This window comes from Phascolarctos cinereus, unplaced genomic scaffold (assembly GCF_003287225.1).
Source record: "Phascolarctos cinereus isolate Bilbo 61053 unplaced genomic scaffold, phaCin_HiC Scaffold_3;HRSCAF=262, whole genome shotgun sequence".
Lineage (NCBI taxonomy): Eukaryota > Metazoa > Chordata > Mammalia > Diprotodontia > Phascolarctidae > Phascolarctos > Phascolarctos cinereus.
In genome coordinates, this window is record NW_027555736.1 from 205,080,379 (window position 1) to 205,096,724 (window position 16,346).

Sequence of the window (16,346 nt, forward strand, 5' to 3'; positions counted from 1 at the left end):
GATCAAATTTCAATTACGTTATAAACTAATAGTCATTGAAACTAAACAGAAAAATAGATCAGCAGAACACAGACAAGAGAAGCATGATGCAGAAGAAGTAATGCAACAGAGCAGCCCAGTGAAACAAACTATGGGGAAAAGGCTCTTTATGTGACAAGAACTTCTGGGAAAACTATAATAAAGTTTGGCAGAAACTGGCTTTAGACTAGTATTTTACTCAATATTCCATAATAACTTCTAAAATGGATAAATAACCTAAAAATAAAAGCTCATATCCAGAAAAAAAATAGAGGACGGAGGAGGTAAATTTCACTATGATTGGAGAAAGTTCTTAAAAAGGGATAAACTTTATCATAAAAGACAAATTAGTCCATTTTGATCACATAAAATTTAAAAGCCTTTGCATAAACCAGGAAAATACTGTCAAGGGGTACAAAGAATCTCTGCATCAAATATTTCTTTTAAGTGTCTGATATCCAAGATCTATGGAATACTGCAACAAATATACATACAAAGCCAAGAATATTCCCCAACAGATCATAAGATACAAAGTTTCAAAAGGGTAACCATCCATCAACATAGTATTCCAGTCTATTCCAAAGTAATAAGAGAAATGTAAATTTTATCTTTTTAAATAACATTTTATTTTTTGAATTAATAAATTTTTTCTCTTCCTTCCACTCCCTTCACTGAAAAAAAATTAAAACAAAACACTTGGAAGTTTCATTCTACACCTTGACCCTGACACCTGTTAAGAGGTGGGTAGCACACTTTACATCAATCTGTAGGAATCACAGTTGGACATTTCATTGATCAGTGTTCTTAAGCCTTTCAGAGTTTTTTGTCTTCACAATGTTGTGGTCATGACATCAATTGTTCTCTTGGTTCTCCTCACTTCACTCGGCATTGGCTCATACAAGTCCTTCCAGGTTTCGGAAACCACCCCTTTTGTCATTTCTCATGGCACAAATGTATTCCATTACACTAATATCATAATAACTTGTTCAGCCATGCCCCAACTGATGGGTGCCAGCTTAATATATAGCTACCTGACACAATAAAGAGCTGCTATAAATATTTTTATGCATACTAGTCCTTTTCTTCTTTCCTTTGTTACCTTTTGGGTTTAGACCTGATAGTGCAATCACTGGATCAAAATGTATGCACAGCTCAGTAACTTTTTGCACAAAGTTTCCACATTGCTTTCCAGATTGGCCAGACACAATAACAGTTCATTTATGTGGCTGTCTTACCACAGCTCCAACATGTTATTTTTCTTCTGCCAACTTTGCCAATCTCACAGGTGTGAGGAAGAACCTCAGAGTTGCTTTAATTTACATGAGAAGTGCAAATTAGAACAACTGTATTTTACCTCATACATCTCAAGTGGTAAAGATGATAAAAGACAATGGTCAATGTTAAGAGCTGCTGTGGGAAGACAGATTCTTTTAGTTGCTTGGTGAATTGGTCTAGCCATTCTAGAAAACAATTTGTAATTATATAAGGAAAGTCACTAAACTGTTCTTACCCTCTGACCCAGCAATCTCACTCCTAAGCACCATTAAAGGTCAAAGATACAAAAAAGGCCCCACACATTCAAAATATACAAAATAGCAGCATTATTTTGTAGCAATTAAAAATGGAAAGCATTTGTCAAATAGAAAGTGGCTGAACAACTTGCACCATAAATGTTATTAAGCATAGTGTTCAGTAAGAAATGACAAACATAAAGTATTCACAGAAACACAAGATACATATTGATGCAGAGTCCAATAAGCACAACATAACTACAAAAAAAGTGATGAAAACATTAAAAGGCTGTTAAACTTCGACTTAACTGCAATGACCAATCTTGATCTCAGAGATACAGAGATATATTAAGCATCTACTAAGTACTAGGCAGGTGCTAAGCACTGGGGACACAAAAGGAGGCAAAGGACAGGCCCAGTCCTCAAGGAACTTAGAATCTAATGGAAGAGATAACATACAAATATATGCAAAGCAAACTATATACAGGATAAATAGGAAATATTTAACAGAGGGAAGGCACTAGAATTAAGAGGGTTTAGGGAAGGCTTCCAGTAAAAAGACAGGATTTTAGTTGAGAATTAAAGGAAGCTAGGGAGGTCAGTAGTCAGAGTAGAGGAAGAATGGCATTCTAGGCACAAACAGAGCCAGAGAGAATGCCCAGAGTCCAGAAATGAAGGGTCTTGTTCATGGAACAAGGCCAGTGTCACTAGATCAAACAGTACACGTCTGGGAGTAAGGTATAAAAAGACTGGAAAGATAGGAGGGGGCTAGGTTATGAAGGGCTTTAAATGCCAAACAACATTTTATATTTGCTCCTGGAGGCAAGAGAGAGCTACTGGAGTTTACTGAAAGGGTGGGGTGGGGAAGAGAGGAGTGGTGACTGTACTTTGGTGGCTGAACTGGAGGATGGACTGGAGTGAATTATTACAATAGTCCAGGCATGAGGTGATGAGGGTCTGCACTAGAGTGGTGGCAGTGTCAGAGTAGAGGCGAGAAGACTCCTAGATTGCAAACCTGAGGGACTAGGAGGATGATATTGCCCTCTACAGTAAACAGGGAAAGTAGGGAAAGGGGACAGCGTAGGGGGAAAAATAATGAGCTCTATTTTGAACTTATTGAGCTTAAGATGTCTACGATAGCCAGTCTGAGGTGTCTGAAAAGCAGTTGGCCATGTGAGACTGGAGGTCAGCGAAGAGAGTGGGGCAGGTTAAGTAGATGTGAGAATCACAGGCACAGAGATGAAGCAGTATAGAAACAAATATGTATAGAAGAGAGAAGTAGTATAAAAGAGAAGATGACCCAGGACTGAACTCTGAGGGACACCTAGAGTTAGAGGGTGTGATGTGGAAAAGGATCCAGCAAAGGAGACAAAGAAAGTGGGGTCCAGATAGGTAGGAAAACCAGGAGAATGGGGTCCCCAAAACCTAGAGAAAAGAGACTACAACTACTGTAGATGGCCTTTTTGAGGAGTTTAGTTACAAAAGGCAGAAAAGATATAGGACAATAATTAAGAGGGATAGAAAGATCAAGCGAGTGTTTTTTGGAGGATTAGGGAGACATGGGCATGTTTGTAGACAGTAAGGAGTGAGCCAGTAGAGGGGGAGAGATTGAAAATAAGTGAAAGCATAGGAATGACAAAGGGGGAGATCTGTTGAAAGAGATGGGATGGGATCACTAGATCAAGTGTTGTTAGCCTTGAACAAGGGTTATCTTTGATATGGAGTAAAGCCACCTTATCATGTGAGAGGAATAAAGGAGGAGAGAGTGGCAGAAGGCACCTGAGTAACAGGAGATGAGGAAGAGCGGGACAAGAGAAAGCTCACAGTGAACAGCCTCAATTTTTTTCCTGTAGAATATGAGGCAGGATTCTCAGCTGAGAGAGCAAGGGGAAGGAGAACCATGGGAAATTTGAGGAGAGATGAAAAGGTTTGGAAGAGCTGCTATGAAGAGTAGGATATTGAATATCAAGGGAGGCATAGTAGGATTGCCTAGCAGCCACAGTGAGGGCCAAGTTGAGGTTGTATAACAATCTGGAGTGGATCTAGTCAGAATGGTTCCATGATTTTTTTCCATCTTTGTCTGTGGCTGAGGAGGGGTGGAAGAGTAGCTCATGGGAAATGAACAGGTTGAGGAACTGAATGGTTAGAGTATTTGAATGTATGTTAAAGTCTCCTAGCATGAGGAAAGGAGTTGGGAAGGAGAGAAAAACTGTAGGCCAAGTGTCAAACTCACTAAGGAAGAAGGGAAGTGACCAGAGGGTCTGTAGACAACAGAATTTTGATTGTTTGGTAGATATGAATAGCATGAACCTCAAAGGAAGAGAGGTTACTGACAGGTAGAGAACCCTGAAGTGGCAATGGGAAGCAAATAATATTCCAACTCCTCTGGCTCAACCAGTGAGCAAAGGAAAATGAGTGAAAGTGCGGTAAGTACTGGAAAGAGTTGCCAAGGGAGGCTGTGTCATTTGAGAGGAGTCAGGTTTCTGTAAATGTTAGCAGATGGAAGGAGAGGAAAAGACTTAAAATGAAGTGAAATTTGCTGCTTATGGAACAGGCATGCCAGAGAGCACAAAGGAAGATGTTTGGTGTGAGACAGTTGAGGGGGATAGGAATGAGGAATTGGGTGGTGGAGGAATGGGGTTTGGATAATGATCTACAGGAGTTGAGATATGGTGGTCATGAACAGATGATTATGAATGTTCATCACAGAATGAAAGGTGCTACTCTTCTTTCCAATGAAGGCTGAGGATCACACTGGAGGCAAACACAAAATGAGAGGAATATGGTTGGATAGGAAAGCTCTGCTTCACAACCTCTCTTCCCTCCACTGATGGGAGATTAGGCAGAAAAAGGGAGATAGAAGTTGAACTTGCACACCAGGAGAAAGAAGTCCTGTTTCCCATCAACTTTCCTCCTCTTCCGACAAAGGACAGGTGTGGCAGGAGATGAATGGCCTGAGGTCAAAAAAGACCTTTTGTACTGGAGGTTCACCACATCCCATTTGGGAGATTGGGCTGGCAACAAGAGATGATTACCCTGTCACAGCACAGAGAGAAGTCATTGCTTTGGGTTAGATGGAAGACACCCAGGCCCTTGAAGCCTGGGTACAAGACAGAAGGTACAAGACGCTCATGTAGTCTGAGAAATTATGGTTCCTCTTCTCGCCTGGGGAGGCTGGTAATGAGGTGACAGCAAGATGTGGCAGACACTATGCACAGGAAGAAGTCTTTCGGGGCAGATAGAAGACACCTGCCTTGGCCCCTTACCTCCTTTCTTCAGGAAATGGAAGGCCCAAAGCATTTGTGTAGTTTGAGGTCTTCTGAGAAGGCAGTCTTCGAGGCAATGACAGGAAAGACTAGTTCTTGTTCTGTCTGCCCACAGGTTTGAGGGTGCTATACTATGTAATAAATTTCTACCAAAATGTAATGAATAGTTCAGTCCAAAAACATGAGAAATGGAAATCTGATTGTAGATCTTAAGTTCACAGATTTAACTGGAAGGGGCCTCAAGAGGTTGGCAAGTCCAACTACTTAATTTGAAATAACTGAGGCATAGATAGGTTGTGACTAATGTCATATAGCTAATCAATTTCTGAGGCAGGATTAGAATTCAGGTCTTCCTGACTCCATGTCCAACACTTTACTCACTTTGCCACTGAGTTATGATGAGAGTAAAGATCAAGAACTGTGGAACCATAAAACCGATCACTGTACCTGTACCATCAAGATGGCATCACATTCCAAGGATGAGGGAATTATTGTCACCCAAGGATAGAGAAAGTTGGTAAGGGTTTAAACAAGCCTGTTGATGACTCCAGTGGGTCCCTGGGATAAGCATTTACCACAGAAGGCTAGACATTCTGGAATTCATGATCACCAAATGTCTCAGATAGCCATATGAAAATTGGAACTCCCCCTACATCCCACATCCAGCCAGTCATGTCAAACATGGAGCACTGCTCAATAAGGCTTATTACAAAAGACAGATATCCAACAAGCACTGATCTTTCCTTTGGTAAAGCTTTCATGTTATTTGGAAGGCAGATAGTTGGCCCTGTATATAGGAGTCCTGAACATAATGCTGAAGAATTAACTAATATTAACTAGTAAATCTGGTTGTGTTTTATTAGCTACAAAGTTTGTAGTCTATAGAAAGGCCTACAAGGGGCAGTGATTCTTCAGCTGTCCAAATTTGGGCTTTTGCTACAGTGCATCTGTCCATATATTGTGAAATGTGGGAACATAATAGTGGTCTGAACTTACAATTAATTTAATGCTTTGACATTAGGGTGATCAAGGTAAATCTAAGCTCTTATGGCTTGTGCTGGTGTGAATGGATATTGTACACCTTCAATACAACGTCTCCACATCTCAAATTAGGTTAAATCTGATGCTTTCAAGTCGTAGTTTTCTTCTACATCAACTTGTGAGACTAGTACACGCCCGGCCAATGCACAGAGGCCAAGAGTTAAGCAGAAGGTAAGCTTCTTAATGACAAGGACAATTTCATTTTTGTCTTTGTATGCTTTGTACCTAGCACAGTGCCTGCCTGGTACATAGGTGTTTAATTTATGTTTGCTGGGTTAAACTGAGTGGCCACACTTAATAAAAGGACGTGTTCTGTGAAGTTTCGATTCAAAAGGCTGCACCTGAGGACTTAGTGGGCCGCATGTGGCCATGAGGCTGAAGGTTCCCCACCACTGATTTAGACTGGAGCATGGGATATTATGGGTGCTCATCCTAGGTCAGAACCAAATCTGTAAAATTCCTGGTGTCTCCAAGTCTGGGACTAGGATATTAGTGGGAGCTATACATAATAACCAGGGGTACAAAAGTATATGGATGCATTACTAGAATATGTCAAACTGGTTAACAACCATCCTAGACTCTTTTAGATGTTCTGACACAAAAAAGTTATGAACCCCTGATCCAGACTGTCAATTAAAACTTGACATGAGAGTACTCCTGTTCTGATATATCAATTTTTGGGTAGTTTGGTCATGACTAGTGTGTGACATGAACCCCTTGGCAATTTTTAAAATTCAGATACCCTGAAATCTATTCAAGTGCCTATTAATCTAGATCAGGGGTTCTTAACCTGGGATCTGTGAATTCGTGTTTTTTTTTTTAATTTGATAAGTGAACGTCAATGTAATGTTTCCTTTTGTTACTCTATGTATTTTATTTCATGCATTCACAATTGAGAAGCAATATATCTGTTTTACCAGATTGCCAAAGGTGGTCTATGACACACAAAAAGGTTAACAACTTCTGGTCCAGACAGAGTTAGAATATTCTACCCCAGTGTTTTGCCCCCCCCCAAGGCAATGAATCACTGGGTTAGCAACCCTATCTGGGGATCTGTCACACTCCCTCCCCCACATTGGAACTGTAGTGTAATGGAACTGTAATCAAAAGTCCCTAAGCTCCTGTAGGAATCTCCCATATTTTTTCAATAGGGTTTTTTTCCCCACATGAAGCAAGGGGTGGCTCAACAGGCAGTTGGCCCTACTGGGAGAATATAATGAAAGCAGACTTGGCTTTGGTCATTGTGCAAAGCATAATGAAGGCAGACCTGGCTTTGGTCATGGTGCAAAGCATGGAGCTCAATGAACCACAATATTCACTAGGCAGGACAGAGTTATCTCTGTCCATTCAGTGAAAAATCCCGGGAAGGGATGCTGACTTAAGTTATTAAATTTGGGCAAATTACTTAACCTCTTTGAGCCCTGGTACTGTTATCCTTAAAATGAGAGGGTTAGATGAAAAGCTATCTAAGGGTCCTCCATGCCAGCTCTAAATCATGTTTCTATAAGGTAATACATAAAGCTCAGAGATGCTCTGAAACGGGCTGCAACTCCAAGGCTTCTGGAGCCCCCTGCTGGGTGACTTGCAAGGCAGCAAAAAGTTTAGCAGCTTGGCTACAAGGCAGCCTGAGTATAATCTTACCTCTTTGAGTACTGTTAACTATCTCTTCCCCCCAGACCAGAGATGTGCATAGGATCTCTATCCACAGTGTCAGTGAAGTGACTACATGATACAAGAAATCCTACCAAGATTTTGGTCTGTGCTCTCTGTCTACATGTTTTGTCCTCCACTCCTGGATCATCAATGGGTTCTAAAAAATAAATTTCTCAACATTTAAAGACAAAAATTTAGAATCTGAAAATAAACCAATGGTACAATTAAAAAAATTTCCTCAAGTTAAAAAAAAATCCAACGTTATTTTTTTTGGCATTTCAAGTACTTGTTACTTTAGAACCTCTAATTTTATCTGTGTATATCTATCTTTCCACTATAAAGTTTTCCATGCCTTCTTATCCATGTCTTTTTGGAAATGCTACATAAGGGATCTATGAGTATGCTAAAAGGCTTCCTTTGTTGTAAAGACTTCATATATAACTGTTTTTCAAATTATCGTCAGCAAGAAATCATTAACAAAAATCAAAGAAATCAGTTTTTGTTTGCCCCTGTTGTACAGCTTTTAGTCACCTCTCTAATTCCATAGATAGAAAAGTTAGCACATGAAAAGGAACAATAACAACGATGAGCTTCAATTCCTACATTTATGTGTCTTTCAATATAACTTCTTGAGAGAAGCAGTATGATTATAGTGGACAGGTTTTAGAGTCAAGAAGCCCTGGGCTAAAATCTGGGCAGTGTATTTAACTTTTGAGCGTTCCAAGACTATAAATTACAGAGCAGTTGCTAAATTGCATTAGGCAGGGTGTTCTTTACTAGGTGCTTCTTCTACTAATGAATTCACAGGTCCACACAAAAAAACCAAATGAAAAAACCACCTGTTTAATGAATGAAGCTTTGTATTTCATTTCAGTGTTAAAATGAGTGAAAAAATTTTAATTGAAATTTGTATTGCTTAAATCAAATAAATGTGTACAAACATAATATATGGCTACATAATTTCTGTAGGCAACAATAAAGAATTGGATACATTACAAAGTCTGAGTTAAGAAACTCACTATCTCCACATACACATTCATATACATAGGCCACGTAACAGCCTACATCCTTTGATCTAGTAATTCTACCTTTGAGAACAAACCCCTTGGAACAACTCAAAGAAAAAGTAACTTGTAACAGAGAATTCCACAACTATTCTATTTTGTCTGAACTTAAAATCACGTGGGGCTCCCCAACAACGATACTCTCTCAAACAATTCAGATCATCACTATTCTGCCATTTGCAGTCTTAGCTGCCTGGAGCACTGAAGAGGGTAACTTGCTCAGAGTCTCACAGCCAATAAGCATCAGAGAGAGGGTCTTGAATCCAGGTCTTCCTGTTCTGGAACCTGCCCTCTATGCACTATGCCATGCTCCCTCTCTCATTATTTACAATAACATTTGTAAGCAATTCAAATGATCAACAGCAGAGAAAGTTTAAATTAACAGAATTTGGGCACTAGTAAGTCAGCAAACTGTTGACATGTGAAAAACAACACAGAGAATAATGCTAACTGAAAAAAAAAAGCAGGGCTCAAAATAGTGCACACAAACTGTTTACAAGCATATAAAAAACAAAGTACTATAGATAAAGAAAACTTCATAGAATCATAGGTTTGGTACTGGAAAGAATCTCCGGCTGGCTAGCCCAAACTATTCATTTTACATACAGAGAAACTAAGGCCCAGAAAAATTACCCTAAGCTCACAGAAAGAAAACAGTTATCGATACTGCTCACTTTTTAAAAGTCTCTCTCTCTCCTCTTTTCATTCTTAGTGCTAACCACCTTAGTCCAAGTCCTCAATTAACTTTAAGCACAGATTAACCTTAAAGGCTAAGTGGTCTTCTCCACCTCTATCTACTTTCATCTTCTCTCTTCTATTTTCAATCAAACCTGTAGTTACCCATCAGGTGATGAAAGCACTAAGATACAGAAGGTTATTATGATCTAAAAGCAAGAAGTGAAAGTATTTATACCAATGAAAACATGGCTCCTTAAAATACTGTATGCCATTCTCCCAATGATACAGGAAGCTACTGGGAGGACGATTTGTGTCAAAATTTGTGCATCCCACAGGATGTATTCAATACTTGCTACAATGACTATAAGTTCCCCAAACAAAGAAGCAATATTATATCTCAATGTCATGCAAATGCCAGTTTCATTTTTCACTAATGTTTCTGTGGGTAAACCTGTGACCAGCACTATATAAGCTATACTTCTATAAAGAAACTTGCTATGACTCAGCACAAATCTATATGAAGCTAGTCAGTGTAAGCTGAGAATTGGGTATTTCGTATCTTAAAATTTGATAGTATTTTAAACTTCCACTAGGGCCCTACTCTTCATTGTGGAATGGAAGTGATGTTGGGTTCTCTAAGTCTGTGCCAATACAAGTTCTGGCAAGTGCCACCAAACTGGAAGGGCTTTGAACCAGCCTGGCAACATACTCTGTATGTTGTCCAATGACCTGCCTAGATAAATTTAATGAAATCTATCACCGGAAAACTGGAGACTAGGTAAGGCTCTGGTCTTCTGACCAGAGCAAGGCATGAAGACCATCTATTATGGCATAGTGAGGTCTGATTTGTGTCAGTATTCACAATGATGAACTAATCCTTTTGAAGTACTATGAAGAGTTTTAAAACTTTAAACTAGAGGAAAACTTTAAAAACTAGAAGAAAATCAACTTAGAACTGACTTTAAAATGTTGGTTTTGTGAAAAAGCATACACATTTGTGTCTACAGTCTAACTTATTATATCAGGCTTTATCTCTAAGTAGTTAATGTTTAGGGGCTGTATGGACTCTTGTATACCAAAGGTTAACTGCAATGGTAAGCTATGTTTTTACACACCCACACACACACAGCTGTGACTACATTTGCGAAGCTCTAAAAATTCTTAAAGAAAATTAACTTAGCTTTTAGAAAATTCAGGTGAAGAGATATGCTTAATAAGAGGATATATAAAGCTTTAGTTACTTGAAGGGTTTGGTAACTCTTTTGGCCACAAGGTGAACTTCTGAATTAAAAAAAGTGAAGACTGCCCCATTTTAAAATTTTCTACTTGCACACCCAAAGACACTGTAAAAAAAATCTTTAAAAAAGTAATATTTTTAACACAAAGATACTGTGGTGGGATGGAAAGAACACTGAATTGGAAATCAGGAGATCTGGCTCTAGTGCCTGCCAAAGAAACTACTAGCTTTGTGATCCTGGGCAAGTCACAACCTCTGGAGAACTTGGTTTGTTCATCTGTAAAATGAGAGGAGTGGACTATTAAAGCTCCTAGCTTTAGTAGTTTTAAAAATTCTTGAAGTTTGAAAGCTTTTCTCCCAGTTGTAGGGAGAAAAAAGCCATTAATTTCATCAAGTTAAAATATAAAATATATATTTAGAAACAAAAGATGACAATTCAGTCAACTGAAAATGTTAAAGACCCAGGGAAACAGGCAAATTCTAGTCACGTTAATATTCTCAGCACGGATATGAGTGTTCAGACATAGATTACCGAGCTCTTCCTCTGTAAATTAGGCCTAACAGTACCTATCACCATGGTATATTTAGTGCCTGGATGCTGATAACACGGAGCCATGCTATGACAACGTAAAAGCAGTAGCAGCTTTCAGGGCTCTTCCAGGAATGGTGGGAAAGTTCTCTGGATGAGCCTGGGATCACAAGGCTGCCTAGACGATGAAGGACCGGAACACAATACGGAGCCCAAGTGCTACCTAGGTGCCCTCAAACCTTCACCCAGACTGTTCCTCCTTCCTCCCTCACCCACCTGTCAAAGCCTAAGTCCAGCTGCACCCCCCAGCGGGACGCGAGGGGACCACGATCCAACTTCTACCCTTCTCCCGCCCCAGCAAGTGTCCCACGGACCACCTTCATCAGGAGGATCGCAGAGAGCTCCCGGGGTCCCCACCCCTCCCCCCGCGGTCGCCCTCTGCTCGGCGGACCGGAGTTCCAGCTCGCCCGGCGCCCTCCTGGCCTCCCCCGCCCCCCGCGCCCTGCCCGCTCGGCCGAGCTCCTCGGGCAGGCACGGCCTCCGGCGACAGCCACGCTCCTCTCCGCCCCCCAACTCCAGCCCGCACCCCGACGGCAGAGAGCCGGGCGAGGGCACCGGAGGGGAGCACCGCCCCCTCCGCTCCGCTCCCCGACCCCGCTCCCCTCCCCGGAGCGCCGAAGCTGCACGGCCCCCCGCCCACCCCGGACGTCCGAGGCGCCCGTCGCCCACCCTGGCCCCGCTCTCCGCCTCAGCTCGACCGAGAGAGGACCCTTACCCCGCAAGCTCCTCCCGCCGCTGCCGCTGCTCCCGCTGCCGTCACCCCCGCCACCGCCGCCGCCGCCTCCCCCAGCGCCGCCGTCCACCCCGGCGCCGGCACTCCCGGCCATCCTCCTCCCGCCGCCGCCCTCTCCGCCCCTGTCACACACAGGTTCGGGATCCACGACTGCTTCGGGTTCCCCTCGGCGCCATTTTGACTCCTCGAGAGAGAGCAGGAGTGGCTCACTCGGCGCGGCCCCCGGGGCGCCTGCGCGACGCTGCGGAGCCGGCCGGGAGGGAGGGACTGAGGGAGGGAGAGGCCCCCCTGCCCCCTTCGCCCGTCGCCGACGCCGTCACGTGGTACGACGCTGGCGGGCGCGTCCCGGCGAAGGGGGAAACGCGTTCTGGGAGCAGAAGGGAGGCATCCAAGGGGCGGGGAGCGCTTTCCAGGGAAAGGAAAGAGGGAGGTGTGTGGGAGCCGGATGGCGGAACCGAGCTCTTTCTTCACTCGCTTCGTTTGTAGTCTGTGCTCGTCACGAGTTGGCTCCTCTAGGCCGAAAAGTAGAACGTTGATTAAAAGAAGAGCAGGCGCTTCACGCTTTGTCCCCCGAAGCGGGTTTGTTGTGATCCCTCATTCATGGACTGCAGGGAATCCTAGTCAAGGAGGACGCTGCCTTTCTTTAGAAAAGTGACTTTTTTCCTTTCTTTTTTTTAAGGACAGGAAGCTTTGCAATCTTCCTAGGCAGATTTCGACTGCAGTGGTTTTTAGTCACCTAGATATGTGTTCGGTCACGTTTTAGAGAGCAAGTGCTCTAAAAATACATTGTGTCGATTGATCTCCATAGGTGATAAGTGGGTTATCCCCTAGTTTACGAGTGAGAGAGCCAAGGGTCAGAGAGAACCAGGGTTGTGCTGTTTATGTTTAACGGCCTGCTCTCCGGGAGAAAAAAAATGTGTACTGCAACATGCTTTTAAGTGTAATCGGCATTTTTTTACAACCTCCTTTCCCCCTCATCAGTTTCTTAAGCTTAAGCAAAGAACAAAACGATAAATCCAGCAGAATTTGCAGAGGTGTAAATGTTAATGCTCGAACTGCAACATTTTTAACAATCAGCTTTCTCGCAAACTGGTTTAAGTTGGTTCTAGTGTGCCGAGGGAGAGCTGAAGTAATCCACCTAGGACAGAAACCCCAGGTCTTCTGGTTGCACGGTCGGTGCTCTTTAGATATCTTGCGTTTGTAGATATCTAGGACTTTAGAATCTTCAAAGATACTTATTTTCTCTAGTCGCCCACCTAAACAAATACCAAATTCATAAAGAGCATGAAATTGTAGACTGGTTTTCTCAGTGGCACCAGGAGATTAGTGTGAGAGCATGGCTCTACTTCATGATTCAGCTCAAAATGTCCTTAATTTCCCTCCAACATCCCTTAATGGTCTGCTGTTTCCTGTTGGCTAAACTATAGTTAAGTGTGGCCTGGAAGAGAAGGGGCTCACTTTGGGTCAGGAAGACCTCTGCATCCCTCTGCTAAACACGGATTGTATGATCCTGGGAAAATCGCAGTGCCTCATGCCCTAAAACTGCAAGTTTCCTGGCAGGTATTGATCTACATGGGAAAAGGAAGGGACTTCCTTAATGAGAGTTCCTTATAGATGGAATTATAGCTCTGGCTTAAAACAAAACAAAACAGTAAGCCTTACCAGGTCCTCCCAGCTACTACAGCCTTCCCCTCTAAGGTTATTTTCCAGCTACTCTGTATATAATTTTATATTTTGTCAATCATAAACATTTATTAAGCACCCTGTGCCAGGCACTAGGAATACTGTGCTATGCAGTGAGGATACAAAAAAAAAAAACAAAAAAAACCAACCCTTGCTCTCAAGAAACACTCTAAAGGGGGAGATGACTGTATCTACAAGATACATAGAGGATAGATTGCAGATAATAGAGGAAAGGCACTAGCTAAGGGGAGGTAGGGGGGAGAGGTCTAGGAAATGCTTCCTGTAAAAAGTGAAATTTTTTGCTAGGACTGTGAAGGAAGCCAGAGAAGCCAGGAGGTAGAGATGAAGAGTGAGAGCATTCTATGAATGAAGGACAGTCAAGGAAAATGTTTGGAATGAGACATGGGGTTTCTTGTTTGAAGAACAGCAAGGAAGTCAAGAGCACATGGATATAAGGTATAAGAAGATTGGAAATCTTTGAAAGCCAAACAGAGGATTTTTTATTTGATCCTAGAGGTGATAGAAAACTACTGGAGCTTATTTAGTGTGCATTTTAGGAAGATCTCTCACAGCTAAGAAAAGAGTAGACTGAAATGGGAAAAGACTTGTGGTGGGGAGTTAGGAGAAATTAATACTGTACTATTATATTAATAACTATTAATTTGCATTCCACTCTTTTCCTTCCGTTTCTGTTAAAACCCAACTCTTAAAAAGGTCAGTCTCTGGAAGGATAAAGCTAAGTGATGAGATTGTTCCTAGCCCTCAAGGTACATTAACTTTGGGGTGGGACTCCCACCCAACTGGAAAACCTAATTTCTATTTAGAGTATAAGCAGAATCCAGTCTGGGTGAACCTTTGCCTAGAGGAGGAATCCCCTGTCCTCGATCTCCTCCGTTATAGTTTAGGGCAATCCAGCTCATGGAGGAGAAAACTAGTTACAGAGGCACAGATGGAGATGGCTTCACCTGCCCAGATGCCTTGAGGCTGCTGAGTCTCATGATCAAGCTACATTCTCAGCAGGAGGAGCTGAAGACTTTAGCCCACCTCCTCATTAGATGTTCACCAATCAGAGTTGATTTTCACATGTCAGGGGAATTCTTTCAGAGGGGATTTAAGACTTTTCAGGGTGTCCCCTGGCATCTTTGGTTACTAAGAGAAACTGCTGACCATCAATTTATTGATTGCCAGCTAACCTAGTTAATAAAATTGATTATTAATTACCCAAACACTCTGTCTCAAGGTTTTCATTCACCTCAGAATTCGACTAGAAGGAGTGAGGTGATAAGAGCCTTCACTAGAGTGGTGATAGTATCAGAGGAGAGAAGGGAACATATAGATGAGATTTCACAAAGTTAAAATCAATAGGCCTTAGTAACATTGGGTCGGGGCGAGGGGGGTAGTGGTGGAAGAGAGTGAGAGTGAAGTGTCAAGGATAACACCTTGGTTTTGAGCCTGGGTCACTGGGAAGATGATGGGACCCTCAACATTAACAGGAAAGTAGGAAGAGGGGATGGTTTTGAACATGAGTTCTGTTTTAGATATGTTGAGTTTAAGATATCCATGGGATTTCCAGTTCAAGATGTCCAATAGGTAGTTGGAAATGCAAGATTGGAGGTCATCAGAGTTTTGGGTTGTAGATTTGAGAATCATCAGCATAGAGATGATAATTAAATCCATGGAAGGGGATGAGAACATCAAGTGAAATAGTACAGAGGGACAAGAGAAGAGAGACCAGAACAGAGTCATGTGGGACACACCTAGATGAAGATCTAGCAAGGGAGTCAGAGACAGAGTAGTCAGGTATGAGGAGAACGAGGATATAATAATGTCATAAAAACCTGGAGAGAAGAGCTTATCATTGAGAAGATGATCAACTGTATTAAAGACTGCCCAGAAGTCTGTAAAATAGCAAAGCAGCAAGCTCCTACCAAAATGACAGCAATATACCCACTTGTCCTAGGGATTCTTTAAGTTTGGAGCCTGAGAACTGAGCTGTTCCAGACAGCCTTGAAGAGTTTGGTAAGCTATGTAACAAAGGATTCAGAGCAACTTGGAATCTGCCAACACTTTGTGCAGAGCAGACACCAGTGGAAAGTTGGATCATAGATAAGACCTCAAACAATACAAATTGTGACCAAACAGAGGCTCAGCATTCCATTCAAGTCTACAAGAGCACTCAGAGCCTGGTCCTGACAGAGATCCAGTTCAGGAAGGAAAGAATATACTAAACTTATTATAAAGAAGAAAATCAACAAATTTTAGAACTTCACCTAAACAGCCAAATGGAAATTCTAAAAATCAAAAGAGATTCAAATTAACAAAATTGAAGGCCTAAAACCATTTAATTAATAAATCTAGAAGCTGTTTTGGGGAAGAAAACCCACTAAGCTAGAGAGACCATTGCCTTTTAAAGAGAGAGGAGAAAAACAAATTCTTAGTATCAAAGATGGAAAATGAGAAATCACAACAAAGAAATTTTTAAACATTATTGGAAATCTTTTTGCTCAATTACATGCCAACAAAGTTGATATTTTAAATGAAATGGATGAATAGCTAGAAAAAAAGTAAAATAACCAGATTAACAGAATTAGAAAGATAATTTAAATACAAGTCCTAAATGACCTACCAAAGAAAAACCAACACTAGATGAATTTATAAGTGAATTCTTGCAAAGATTTAAAAAACAATTCCAATATTACATAAACTGTTTGCAAAAAATAGAAAAGGCAGGGATCCCACAAATTCCTTCTTATAAAAAAATTGCCTTGATATCTAAACCAGAGAAAACTAGAGACCAACAATCCCTAATTAATATCAATCCAAAATTTGGGGGAAAAAATCACCTATATAATAGAAATAGTAGCTAGCATTTT

The 16,346-nt window shown here is 41.6% G+C and overlaps 1 protein-coding gene across 1 annotated transcript in view; it reads right to left on the reverse strand.

Moving 5' to 3' along the window:
• Window positions 1–12,049, reverse strand: part of BTBD7 (BTB domain containing 7) — a 95,691-nt gene extending 83,642 nt beyond the window's left edge. The window contains 1 exon segment of the mRNA XM_078151417.1: window positions 11,773–12,049. The gene's annotated coding sequence lies outside the window, so the exon portion shown is untranslated.
• Between the last annotated feature and the right edge of the window lie 4,297 nt (window positions 12,050–16,346).